Below are 13,491 nucleotides of genomic sequence, written 5' to 3'. Positions count from 1 at the left end.
CAGACAACTGGGTCTGGCCGGGGGTGAGATCTGCCTCCTCCCTGTTGTCCCCAAAAATGAACTTGCACTTCATTGACTGTGGAGGGAATGAAAAGGGAGTGTGGTTAGGTGTTTTAGGGACTCCTTTAAAACGTCGTGGTAACATAGGTATGTTGAGATTTGTGCAAATTTGGACATCCAAAAATAGATGAAGCTGGTTACGCTGCTCTCCTCACTATTTGAGAGAGCCTGACACCTCAGAGTGTGACATGCTGTGGGCAAAGAGTGAGGAGTGGCACGGACAGCCGTGGTCAGAGGGTGGTTTTCTGAGCACTGGGCTCTGTGTGAGACACAGCAATATCTTGGTGCAGGCCTGATTATAGCAGAAATGTTTAGAAATGACATTAAAAGTTATACTAGAAGGAAATTAAGAAAAAGATTTAAAGCAAATACATGTTTAATTATACTTTCCAGCTTTTTTTTTTTTTTTTATGTTCTTATTGTCTTTCTTGATTTGTTCTGTTTTAGTCTACTAGTATTCTGGGGAGATTATGCATTATTGTTACATCTGAAAAGGACAGTGATTTTTCAGAACTGGGGTGGGATGCAGTCACAGGGTCATGGGTGGCTGGTGCCCTTCCAGGTGCCCTAGTCCCCTCTGCCCAGCCTCCCTCTGCAACTCCGAGGGGCTCTGGTCTCCTGCAGGTCCCCTGTGAGAGCTGCCAGGCCCAGGCAGGTGCCTCAGAGACACCGAGGCCTCTCCAAGTGCCACTGGCTGTTTACGATTAGACACCTGAGCTCTGCCTGGAAAGGTGAAGAAGTGTTCTCAACATTAAAAAAATAAATAAATGAGAACATTTTCATCAGCTGAAATGACTGAATAATGTTAATAAAATTGCAGTGATTTCGCATGATGACATAATGGAAATTTTGAGGAAAGCTATGAATCTCAGGGGAAGAAATGTTTATCTGCCCATTAACTTGCGTTACCACTGGTCTATCTGTTATGCTGTGGTTTTAATCTCACTAATCTTTCACATGGTTCCACATGTCCTAATTAAACCGATCATTTCTAAAGTCAACTTTGTGTTAGACAATCTGRGCATATGCACTTTCCATAGTTTCCCAGTCTTCTTCCTCCCCTTACTCCTTACAGTTTAGATACTTCTCAACTCTCTAGTTCTTGCTTTGAGCTTCAGGGAGTCTGAAGCTTGCCTCATCTTTCAGCAGTCTAAWTGTCTCTTCARYCARYTCCTTCACTGTGTGTTTATCCAGCCTTTCCTATCTATTTGTGAAGAACATTTCAAGGAAGGTTATTCCTTGTAGACTGTGGACCTCAGTGGAGGCACCTTGGACTTGACATACAGTTGAGGAGTGTCTTTTATTTCTTATGACACTGGATCATGTTTATTTTCATTTGCTTGCAATTAAGACAAATCCTCTGTGCCCGTCTGCAGCTAGTTGTCTAAGGAAAGCAGGTGGGAATTGGTGCACATGACCTGTAACACTCAGCTGCAGCCTTGAGTGGAAAAAGGTTAGATTTGAACAAGCGYGATCTAAGTTCCCAGTGGCTGATGAGGGAAATGACAAGCCTGGGGAGCTGGGGAGGAAGGTTGTCCATACAGTGTCTGACCTCGAGGATGGTGCTTTTCCTACATGTCCAGACTTCATTAGGAGACACTCTGGATCAATATCAGTTGGAGAAGGTGGCTATCACTCTAGGTTAAAATAAAGAAAACTTTGAAAGCAGAAATCCTTCTTTTTTTTTTCAGGTGCTCATTGAAATCTTCCTCTTGTAAATACACTGCTGAAACCTCTCCAATTAGCCACGCAAGAATTGAAGAGCTGAAGGACATTATGGAAAGAGGCATGGCTCCTTAGGGGGTTTTGCATTTTAATGACCCCTTGGGTGTCTTTGGTGCTGAGTCCATGAACCTCCGATGCTGAGAGGAGACTGAAGCAACCTCTCAAGAAGTTTASGTCAAAAGCAAATCCCCAAGTTTCTTGGAGCGTTAATGGGTCCCACTGAGGGCCATTATCAACAAAGGCTCCCCAGGGGCTGATTAGAGCAGAAAGCTGGAGGCCCTGATTGCAGATAGGCAGAGGCAATGTGAGGGTGGCTCTGATGCCAAGTTAACCTTGATGTGTGTTATGCAGAGTGACCAGGCACTGACAACCAGCCCCTGGTTAGGGTGATGCTTTCCATCATGCATTGCTCAGAGCTCTTGCTGGGGGCAGTGTGCAGGTGGGGATGCACAGTGCCATGTGCAGGACCAAGTTCCAGCACAGGAATGAGGTTGCCCCAGGCCCTTCTGATCTATGGAGCTCTGGGGTTGGGAAGTGAGYTGACTCTCCCTTAAGAAGACCCTGTCTTCAGTCYTAACGGTCCTTTGACTGCTTCCCTGTGGTGTCCTGCTGGGCTGCAACCTGCCCTCTAGAAAGGCACAGTTGTCTCATAGCATCTCTGTGATGTCTGAGAGACAAAAGAAGAAGGTGCAGAGATGCTGAGAGTATGGAGATGGTGGTGGGAAGCTGTATATGGGCATCTGAAAAGAGCCCTGTGTGTCCTTGGCTAGAARGGGAGTGTGGAGACCTCCCTCTGGTGTCCTGAGAAAGGCAGAGAAGGTTGGAGATCTGCACTTTGAAACTGGACTTGTCTGTTCTCAGCTAGGGGCTGGTTTCTCTTTAAGGCTACATATGAGTGTGATCGTCCTCCAGCTCCAAGAGCTGCAAGCACAGGACAGCTGGGAACACGACTAATAGACAAACTATCTGTCCTCACTCTGCAGCAAGGGACAGTGAATCCATTTTTCCTGCCAAGGAATTGTACTCTCAAGGAACACTCCTCAGGGGTGACAAGGACATCTAATAGAAAATAAACACCCTTTAAAAATCTCTAAAACTCTGTTCCTGAACTCTTATTCTTTACAATTCGGAGTGAAGATGCTGAAAAGCCCTTCTACATGATGGGTGGATTTCACCTGACAGAAAGTTGGAATGTCAGAGCTAGTCGCCCCTGTTCCCCCATCCCCACTACTGTACAGCAGGACAGACTCCTCTGGAGCTCATGGGCAGAGGTCCCTGCTCCTCASAGCAGCACACTTAGTGAGCACAAACTGGAGCTCAAGCAAGGGAGCTGCACAAAGATCCTCTCAGTAAAGAGGGAGGCAATGTGGGGGATTGCATAAGAACTGCAACATTTGGGGGTTTCTTTTGCTTGAAAAGTCTCTCCTAACTTCTCAATGTCTTTTTTTCTTTCGACAGTCACCCATGCCCAGAGATAGCAAAATGTCCAGTGGCAGCTCCCTCAATGAGTTCCTCCTCCTGGCATTTGCAGACACACGGGAGCTGCASCTCTTGCACTTCTSRCTCTTCCTGGGCATCTACCTGGCTGCCCTCCTGGGCAATGGCCTCATCATCACAGCTGTAGCCTGCGACCACCACCTCCACACCCCCATGTACTTCTTCCTCCTCAACCTCTCCCTCCTTGACCTTGGCKYCATCTCCACCACTGTCCCCAAATCCATGGCCAATTCCCTCTTGAATACCAGGGCCATTTTCTACTCGGGATGTGCTGCCCACGTCTTCCTGGCTTTCTTCTTGTTTGGAGGAGAGTTTTCTCTCCTCACTGTTATGGCCTATGACCGCTATGTTGCCATCTGCAGACCCCTGCACTATGGGACCATCATGGGCAGCAGAGCCTGTGTCAAAATGGTAGCAGCTGCCTGGGGCAGTGGTTTTCTCAATGGTCTCGTGCACACTGGGAACACATTTTCAATACCACTCTTCCAAGCCAATGTGGAGGACTAGTTCTTCTGTGAAGTTCCCCAGATCCTCAAGCTCTCCTGCTCAGAATCCTACCTCAGGGTGGTTTGGGCAGTTTTAATTAGTGTTTTTTAGGCTTTGGGTGTTTCATTTTCATTGTGCTGTCCTACGTGCAGATCTTCACAGTTGTGCTGAGGATCCCCTCTGAGCAGGGCCGGCACAAAGCCTTTTCCATGTGCCTGCCTCACCGGGCCGTGGTCTCCCTGTTCATCAGCACTGCATTTTTTGCCTACCTGAAACCCCCCTCCCTCTCCTCGCCAGCTCTGGATCTGGTGGTGGCTGTTCTGTATGCAGTGGTGCCTCCAACACTGAACCCTCTCATCTACAGCATGAGGAACAAGGACCTCAAAGGTGCCCTGAGGAAAGTGATTTCATGGACATTTTTCAGCAGTGGTAACATTGCCTTTGCTCTCCACAAATGACTCCCCCTGTGTCCCATACCAGGACTGAGCTTGGTTTGTTCACTTTATTTTTATTATGACTATTATTGCTATTAGTAGTAGTATTTCTTATCATTTTGCTGCAAAAATGTTTGGATTCTTTCCACTTTTACTGGGTCTGCTCTGTCTCACCTGGTACCCACGTAAAGTTATGTCTAACACTGCATCAGAGCTGACTCCCTCACAGTATCTCTGTAATAACGTCGGTTCTTCCTGGTGCAGTGTCTAAAGGCTGAGCTTCCTCCAAAGCTGGTGTCAGGAATAGCCCCAAGGATTTGCAATCCAGAAGGGCCTGTTGCACAGGGTTCTCCATGCGTTCAGGAGCTAAAAGCTCATAGCCATGTTATGATGCCTTAGAGAAGGAAGGCTGGATTTAGGACTCACCCATTGGTGTCCAGTGACAGTGGAGGGGATGAATGGTCATGGATTTACATACCCACAGCTGTCTGACATGTTAAGGCCCAGTGTCAGGTGTCCATCCTTCTGGAGGGGAATCTCGAGGTGCCAGGAGAGCACAGGGGATCTCCTGGGGCAGCGTGTGCCTGGGGTGGGCAGTGAGTGGAACCTTACAAAGTGAGAAATTCTCCAAGGCGGAGGCACTTAAACTTAAAGCACTTAACCTAGGGATCTGCAGGCAAAAGAGGACTCTGGAATCCCAGCAGAGGCAGTGGCAGTGGGGACCCATCTGGCATGGTGAAGGGAGACTGGAGAGTGATTCATGTCATTGTCAATGAAATACCAGGGGCAGGAGCTGGAGATGCACCTGGACACAACTAGTAGCTTTGGAAATGCTCCATAGTCCCTCCAAGCACCTGCCACATCCGCAGTCCCCTGGAGGGATTAGAGGCCATAATCCCCATTTGGTTGGATCTGCCTCCCACCCTGACCAGCATGGCCATTGCAGTCACCCTGTGGCCCCACAGTCCACTCGCTCTGCAGAGCAGCACTGTGAGCTCAGGGCCCTGCAGGAGAACAGGGGAGGGGGTGTGGGAATGGCCAACGAGATCAGGGGAGGGATTGGGAGAGATGAGAAGGAAGTGGAACTGGGCTTGCAAATGTCTTGGAGAGAAAAATGCCAACTTTTAATCCAAGACAATGTTCAGAGTGTGGGTACACTAAAGCGTGCTCATGGTGCAGAGCCAGAAGTCCTTGCTGTCCAAGCTCTCCACATGGTCTGAGAAGTGTCCAAAGAAGGATTAATGCTCCCCACCCTCTTAGCCCATAGTGCCATCATCCCTCCTGATGGGTGGCACCAAAAAGAAGGCTGGACCCTTTGTGGGAACTTGCATTGAAGGAAGCAGGACCCAGGAGCCATATGAGTTTGCTGCTGTCCCTCAGGCCCTGTCCCCAGCACATGTCCTTCAGATAACCTCCCCCACCCTGCATGCTGGCCATTACCCCAAAAGTCACCCCCAAACAAGGCTCCGTACCCAGCTGGAGACCGAAGTGTCCAGCTGTGAGCCCTGGGAGGATGAGCCCTCTCCTGGGTCCTCTGCAGGGCTGGCAGGGAGCATGCAGAGGACATCCTGGGACCGTCTACTGCGCCTATGGACCATCCTCCTCCCATGGGGGCCTGCAAACAGGGTCTGTCAGAACAAAGATGCAGCTCAGCTTGTTGTTGCATGAACAGAGAGGAGAAACTGCCCCTGGAAATTCCTCCCAGACCCAGCCCCTCATACCAGCCATTTCCAGCACTGGCCATTCYCCATGGTGCTGGTGAGGGGTGATCTTGGAATGTGACCATCTCCGTCTGCCTGCTGGCCTCAGCACCTGTATGGGGGAATGTCCATCCTGCCTGGCCTCTCTCCCTGGGCCCAGACCCAAGCGCATGGCCGCCTGCTAACCCCAGGGGGCCAGGATGAGGGCTGGGCAGGGGCTGGGGACTGGTGGGAAGCTTCCAGGGAGGAGGGCCATGGGGGACGGGACACTGAGGACTGTCATGGTGACCATCCTGGGGGGGGGGGGTGTTTCCCCACCCCTGAAGGCACCCTGTCCTGTGCAATGCCTGCACAGTGGGACCGTGGGGCCACATGCAGGGCAGCAGGGCTGGGTCAGCGCAGGGATGCGGTGCAGACGGGAGTCTCGACACTCCAGAAGCTCCTGATGCCTGTGGAGGGGACTCTCTGCTGCTAGTGGGGTCCAGGGTCTCTCGGGGCCTGCAGCCAGCGGCACTGCCTGCCAGGACTCCCAGACCCAGCACAGATGGTCAGTGTCAAGCACTGCAGCCCACGGTGCACACCATCCTGTGTCACCGTCCTGTCTCAGGAGGACTGCTCCCTGCCTGGGTATGGAGAGGATCTGCTGGAGCTTCGCTTCTCACGCCTGCTGCCCCCGGCTCTTCCCTGGGTCATGTTATGTCTCCATACGCTCTCCTCTGAGACCACGTAGGGACCTGCAGCACCTAGCTCTGCTTGCAGCTGGCCACCACGGCCTGCCTGTGTGTTCTCAGGAGATCTCAGTATGGCTGTACTTGGAGGTGAGGCTGTGATTGTCCTCGGTCAAAGTCGATGGGATGGTCTGGCTGGGGGCTAAGGGGAGGAAAGCACAAGAGACAACAAGGAGAAGTTGCAGGAAGGGAAATTTCAAATGAGTTTAAGGGAAAAAAAAAATAGCAACCATGATAGCTGAGCAGCACTGGGGCAGGGGCCAGGAGATCTTTAAAAATTCTCCTGGAGAAGGAACTTACCAACCTGATCTAACTGTAAAGTTAGCCCAGCCCAGAGCTGATCGTGGTCCTGCAGATCTCCAGTGGTACCTCTTAACCCAGATCCTCTAGGAAGAAGGGGCTGGAAAGTGGAGTCCTGGGCAGGGGACACTGTTGTGGGGTTGAGGCCTTGCTGGCATTTGCACTCCCTGGTCAAACCTGTCCTGAGAGTTACACAGTGAGTGAGTTCATCCTCAAAAGGAGTCTCTGCTCCATGGACAACAGGAGCCAAAGCAGTGCTGGGAGACTGCAGAAAAGTTCTCAGGAACATGCCAGGCATTCAGCCCCTTTGACTGCTGAGGTGTCCCCAGACCGGCGCTTTGCATTCTGGGTTTGAAGGGCTGAGAAATCTTTAGAGCCAGAGCAGATGGGCATCCCACCTCCTGGTCTCATGGGTTACAGGGCATCAGCAGGGCTGTACCAGCTGCAGGGAGGAAATCACTGCCTGGGGCATGAGCAGATCCCCCTCTGCCGTCCCCTCTCTCTTCACACCCCAGAACAGAGATCGTGTTTCCCATGTTGGCCCTCTCTGCTGGGCTGTATTCCCAGCCAGAGGGGATGCAGGCTTCACCCTGGGGAAATGTAGGAGAGCCCAGTGTCAGCTAGGGCAGCACAGTCCCACCACACCTGCTGGGTGGCCAGGGCTGCAGGYTGCAGACCCCACTCTGTTCCCCGCAGTCCTCCTGCCTGGCTCTGGAGGCCCCAACAAGGCAGCAAGAAGGCAGGCATGCCTGGGGGTCTGGCRTCACTGTGATGGTAAGCCAGAGTTCAGCTGGAGGTGGAACTGGAGCTAGGAAGGGATGAGGAGGGGAACCAGAAGGGCTTCTGTAAGTACATGGGCAGCACAAGGCAGGCAGCCAAGGAAAATGTGGTCTCCCTGCTCAGTGGGGCAGGGGATGTAGTGACAAAGACAGGGGAAAGGCTGAGGAGCTCACTGCCTCTTTCACCTTGTCTTTTTCTGCTATTGTCTACTGCCAGGCCTCCATGGCCCCCGAGTCCTTTGGCAGCATCTGTGCTAGCAAAGCCTCACTCATGGCAGAAGAAGATGCAGCTGGGGAGGACTTTTGCCCAGTGGACACACACAAGTCCATGGGACCAGACAGGAAGCACCCCAGGGTGCAGGGAGAGGTGGCTGGAGTCATTGCAATACTGCTGCTGATCATCTTTTAAAGGTCAGGGTAATCAAGGAGGTTCCTGATGGCTGGGAAAAGGCAGACATCGCACCCATTTTCCAGAAGGGCAAGATGGAGGATCTGGACAATGACAGGCTGGTCAGCTTCATCTCAGTCCCTGGGAAGGTGATGGAGCAAATCCTCCCAGAAACCATCCCCAAGCATATATAGGACAAGGATTGGAAGAGGCAGCATGAGTTGATCAAGACCAAGGGGAAATGGAAACCATGCCTGACCAACCTGATTGCCTTCTACCATCAGATGAATGGCTTTGTGCACAAGGGGAAAGCAGGGGATTTTCTGAACCTTCCTGTGGGGTTTGCTGCGGTGAAATAAGTGACCTGTTGATGAATTATGTTATGAGACAGTAACTGTGATAAACGACGAAAAGTCCAGTGGGACTTGAAAGACGTAGTGAATTTTAACCTGAACCCAGAAGGAAGAACACCAAGGACGGATGGTGAACCTTGAAGGAAGAACGCCAAGGACGGATGGTAAAGGAAGAACGCCAAGGACGACTGGATTGTTTATCCAGGATGTAGAGCATCGCCAAAAGATAAATGGACTGAGAGTTCGGGATGTAAATAGCATTAAAGACCAGCTGGATTATATTAAATGTCATATTGATAAGCAAATAGCGAACTAGGTAATTAGTAAACAATGAATCAGCATATGGAGTCAGAATATAGAAGTGTGATTCTGCTTACAATAAAGTGGACATGCGTAGCATTCATATTGAGTGTATTGCCGTGTCTCGTCTTCACTGCAACACCTTCCCTTTAGCAAGGCCTTTCACACAGTCTCAAGTGCTGTGATTCAGTGCATCGTTCCCTGGAGAGCTCTGTAAAGAGAGAAGAGGCTGAGGAAGCAGAAAGGACAGAGAGGCAGAAGAAGAGATCTGAAACATGTCCATTTAAATAAAGTAGTTCCTCAGAACAAAGTTTCTCCTTGCAGAGGATTGCCAGCAAATGTATTTTGATGAATAATGTATCTCTCTCTATATATATATGTTTATGCTCGCATAGACAGACTAATTCCTGTAGTGCATGAACATGGCGCTGCCAATGAATAAGAAAGAAAAAAATATCTGGCAATGGTAAAAACTGTGTGAAGTTTTGGAAATGATTTTTTTTGTCAATTATTGCACTGAAGATGTTTTAGAGACTCCTTTAAAACATTGCTTTAACATGGGTATGTTGAGATTTGTGCAAATTTGGCCATGGAAAATTAGAGCATTTCCTTGAAGCTGGTCACCCTGCTTTCCTCACCAGTAGAGAGACCCCAAAACCTCAGAGTGCACTGTGCTCTGTGCAAACAGTGAGGAGTGGCACGGACAGCCAAGGGCAGGGGGTGGTCTTCTGAGCCCTGGGCTCTGTGTGAGACACAGCAATATCCTGTTTAGTGGTGTAGGCCTGATTATAACAGAAAAGTTTAGAAGATGAGATTAAAAATGAAACAAGAAAGAAATTAAGACAAAGATTGAAAGCAAAGAAACAGTTTGTTATACTTTCCAACTATTATTTTTTTGTGTGTTCTTATTGTCTTTCTTGATTTCTTCTGTTTCAGTACACTAGTCTTCTGGCGAGATTATGCATTATCTTTCTGTCTGAAAAGGAAAGAGATTTTCAGAACTGGGGTGGGATGCAGTCACAGGGTGATGGGTGTCTGGTGCCATTGCAGGTGCCCTGGTCCCCTCTGCCCAGCCTCCCTCTGCAGCTCCAAGGGGCTCCGGTCCCCTGCAGGTCCCCTGCGAGAGCTGCCAGACCCAGGCAGGTGCCTCAGAGACACTGGGGCCTCTCCAAGTGCCACTGGGTGCTTGTGGTTGCTTGCTATGATAAAATAGTGGAAATCTTCAGGAAGAGTATTAAYCTGGGGAGAAGAAATATTGACCTGCCCTTGACCTTGTGTTTCCACTGCTCTGTCTGTTAGGCTGTGGATGTCTCAGTAATCTTTCAAGTATTTCCACAAATCCTGACTGAATTAATCATTTCTAAAGTCATCTTTGCATCAGACTCTCTGGGCATTTGCACTTTCCATAGTTTCCCAGTTTTCCTCCTCTCCTTACTCATTCAGGTACATCTCAGCTCTCCAGTTGCTGCTCTGACCTGCTGGGAGTCTGAAGCTTGTTTTGTCTTTCAGCAGTCTAATTGTCTCTTCAACCAGCTCCTTTGTTCTGTTTCTTGTCTATCCTTTCCTATCTATCTGTCAAAAACATTTCAGGGAAGGTTATGTCTTGTGGGCAGTGGAGCTCACTGGAGGCAGCTTGGAGTGAACATACAGTTGAGGAGTGTCTTGTATCTTTTATTCAAGTGTTCCAAATTTTGTTGTTGATTGTTTGCGATTAAGACAAAATCTTCTGTGTCTGTTTGCAGCTAGGTCTCGGAGGAAAGCAGGCGGGAATTGGTGCACATGAGCTGTAACATTCAGCTCCCGCCTTGAGTGGAAAAAGGTTCAGTTTTCGCAAGAGTGATCTGAAGTCCCCAGTGGCTGATGAAGGAGCTGTCAGGGCTGGGGAGGTGGGGAGGAAGGGTGTCCATACATGTCTCCTGTCAAAAACACTGCTTTTCCTACATGTCCAGACTTCATTGGGAGACACTGTGGGTCAGTATGAATTGGAGAATGTGGGTATCGCTTATTCTGAAAACTGAAGAATAAAGAAAGCTTAAGAAGCAGACATCTTTCTTTTCAGATGCTCATTGAAATCTGCCTAGTGTCAATACACTCCTGCAAACTTTCCAATTAGCCACACAAGAATTGACAAACTGAAGAAAATTATGGAAAGAGGCATGGCTCCTTAGGGATTTTTGCATTTTAATGACCCCTCGGCTGTATTTGGTGCTGAGCCCATGAACCTCAGATACTGAGAAGGAACTGAAGCAACCTCTCAGGAAGTTAAAGTCAGAAGAAAATCCCAAGTTTCCTGCAGCATGAATGGGTCCCACCGAGGGCCATTACCAACAAAGGCTCCCCAGGGGCTGATTAGAGCAGAAAGTTGGAGGCCCTGATTGCAGGTAGGCAAAGGCAATGTGAGGGTGGCTGTGATGCCAAGTCAACCTTGATGTGTGTTATCAAGCAGAGTGRCCAGGCACTGACAGCCAGCCCCTGGGAAGGGTGATGCTTTCCATCATGCATTGCTCAGGGCTCTTCCTGGGAGTAGTGTGCGGGTGGGGATGCACAATGCCGAGTGCAGGACCATGATACGGCAGCTCCTGGGCTCCCAAGGGACAAGAAGGCAGCAAGGCCACAGTGCTTCATGGAAACAACGTCTTCACGTGGGCCTTGGTGGCAGAGACACCAGCCATAGCTTAGAGGACAAAGACCTAGCTGTGCTGGGAGCTTTCAGCCTTGGCAGTGCCCTCGGCCATCTCTACCACAGGCTGTCCTATGCTTTCCCATGCCTGTGCCTGTTTCCCTGCAGACTGTAGACACCCAACCTGCTTCACCACCTTGCTCTCACCCCACGATCTCCCCGCCTCTCCTGATATCTTCCTGACCTCACTTGCTTTTCCTTGAAACACCAAGCCAGGGGCTGATCACAGTCTCCCTCTCGATGTCCTCTAGCACCACAGCACTACCCTTCGAGTGACATTTGCTTTTCCTAATGTCACAGCTAAACCCCACAAGCTGCTCTTGGTGGCTTTTCCTCCTTCTCATGCTCTTTCCCACTACCAAGAGAAGCTCCATCATCTCTGAAACCACCCTTCAAGCAGTCACAGGCTCCTACTTTACTGCCCTTTGCCTCCACKTCAGKAGGCTAAAGAAGCCCAGGTCSMTCAAYCTCTCCTCATGGACRGGGTTATTCCCACCTAGGCACAGGACTTGACACTTCTCTTGTGAATCTTCATAAGGTATCTGTTGTGTGAATCACCCGAGTTTCTCAAGATCCTTCTGGACTGATGCTCCTCTTTCTCAAAACAAAACAAAACAAAAACAAAAAAAACAAAGCAGCGCCAATGGGTTAAGGGTAAGCAGCGACAGGCTGTAGGAGAAGGGGTCAGGATGGTAAAAGAGACAGACTTAAAAGGGGGGAAAGAAAAAAAAATTAATTAAAAGCAAAACAAAGGATTGATCAAGGCTTTTTGGGGGATTCCTGCCAAGAAGCCCTGCATCTGAACAATTCTGGCTGGAGGAGGACAAGAAAGCTGGCCTGCTTCCACTGTCACAGGGAACCTGCATGCTTTCTCTGACATCAACAAGAGAAGATTGAGAGTGGGAAGAATCATGGACTCCTTCAGGRTGGAAGGGACCTCAGGAGGTCTCTAGCCCAATCTGCTTGCTCACTGCAGGGTAAGCTCTGGGGTCAGAGCAGGTTGCTCTGGGCTTCATCCAGTCTGGTCCTGGAAAACCCCAAGGGAGGTGACTGCACGGCCTCTCTGGGCAACCACTTCCAGTGCTTGACCACCCTCATAGTGCAAAAGCTTTTCCTTATATATCCTGCACGAACCTCTCTTCTTCCAACTTGTGCCCATTGTCTCTTGTCCTCCCACCATGCACCCTGGTGAAGAGCCTGGCTCCATCTTCTTGATGACCTCCTTGTAGCCATTAGAAGGCTGCTATGAGACCCCTCCAAAGCCATCTCTTCTCCAAGTTGAACCAGCCCCATTTCCTCACAGAGCAAGTGCTCCAGCTCCCCAACTACTGTGAGGGCCCTCGGCCAAATTCACTCCCAGCTATCAACCTCTTTCTTGTTCTGGGAACCCAAACCTGGATGCAGTGTTCTAGATGTGGCCTAATGAATACTGACTAGAAGGCGATCATTATTTCCTTCGACCTCCTGGCTGTGCTCCTGGTCACACAGCCCACAATGCTTCTGGCCTTCTTTGCTGSCAGGGAACGCTGCTGGCTCATGGTTTACCTCCTGTCCCCCAGCACCCTCACGTCCTTTTCAGCAGAGCCGCTCCCCAGGCACTCAGGCCCCAGCCTGTAACACTGCGGGGTGTTGGTTTATCGCAGGTGCAAGACCTGGCATTTGACCTTGTTGAATTTCATGAGGTTTCTGACAGCCCTTTCCTCCTGCCTGTCTACATCCCTCTCAAAGGCAGCCCTCAAGCATATGACTGGGCACCTCTGCAGTTTTGGGTCCTCAACAAGCATCTTGAGTATTGCCTCTTCCATGTCACTAATTAAGCTGTTGGACAGSAGAAGTYCCTGGAGAGACCYCRTGGTGCTCCACTTCTCCCTGGCCTCCAAGAAGAGTACTACACATTCACCACTGCCCTCTGAATCTGATCATCCAACAAGTTCTTTAGCCATCTGGTTGTCCAGCCATCTAGGCGGTACATTTCTAAATTGTATTCCAGAAGGATATTGTGGGAGACAGTGTCAAACACCTTGCTCAAATCAAGTTGAAAGACATTTTCTGCTCTCCAAC

The 13,491-nt window shown here is 49.9% G+C and overlaps 1 pseudogene; it reads left to right on the top strand.

Moving 5' to 3' along the window:
* Nucleotides 1–3,435: 3,435 nt before the first annotated feature.
* On the top strand, nucleotides 3,436–4,226 carry LOC112962302 (annotated as a pseudogene).
* The last annotated feature ends 9,265 nt before the right edge of the window (nucleotides 4,227–13,491 follow it).

This window comes from Apteryx rowi, unplaced genomic scaffold (genome assembly GCF_003343035.1).
Source record: "Apteryx rowi isolate R43461 unplaced genomic scaffold, aptRow1 scaffold_1459, whole genome shotgun sequence".
NCBI classification, from domain to species: domain Eukaryota; kingdom Metazoa; phylum Chordata; class Aves; order Apterygiformes; family Apterygidae; genus Apteryx; species Apteryx rowi.
Note: the sequence above shows the minus strand (reverse complement) of the source record. Positions and strands in the feature narration are given on the sequence as shown.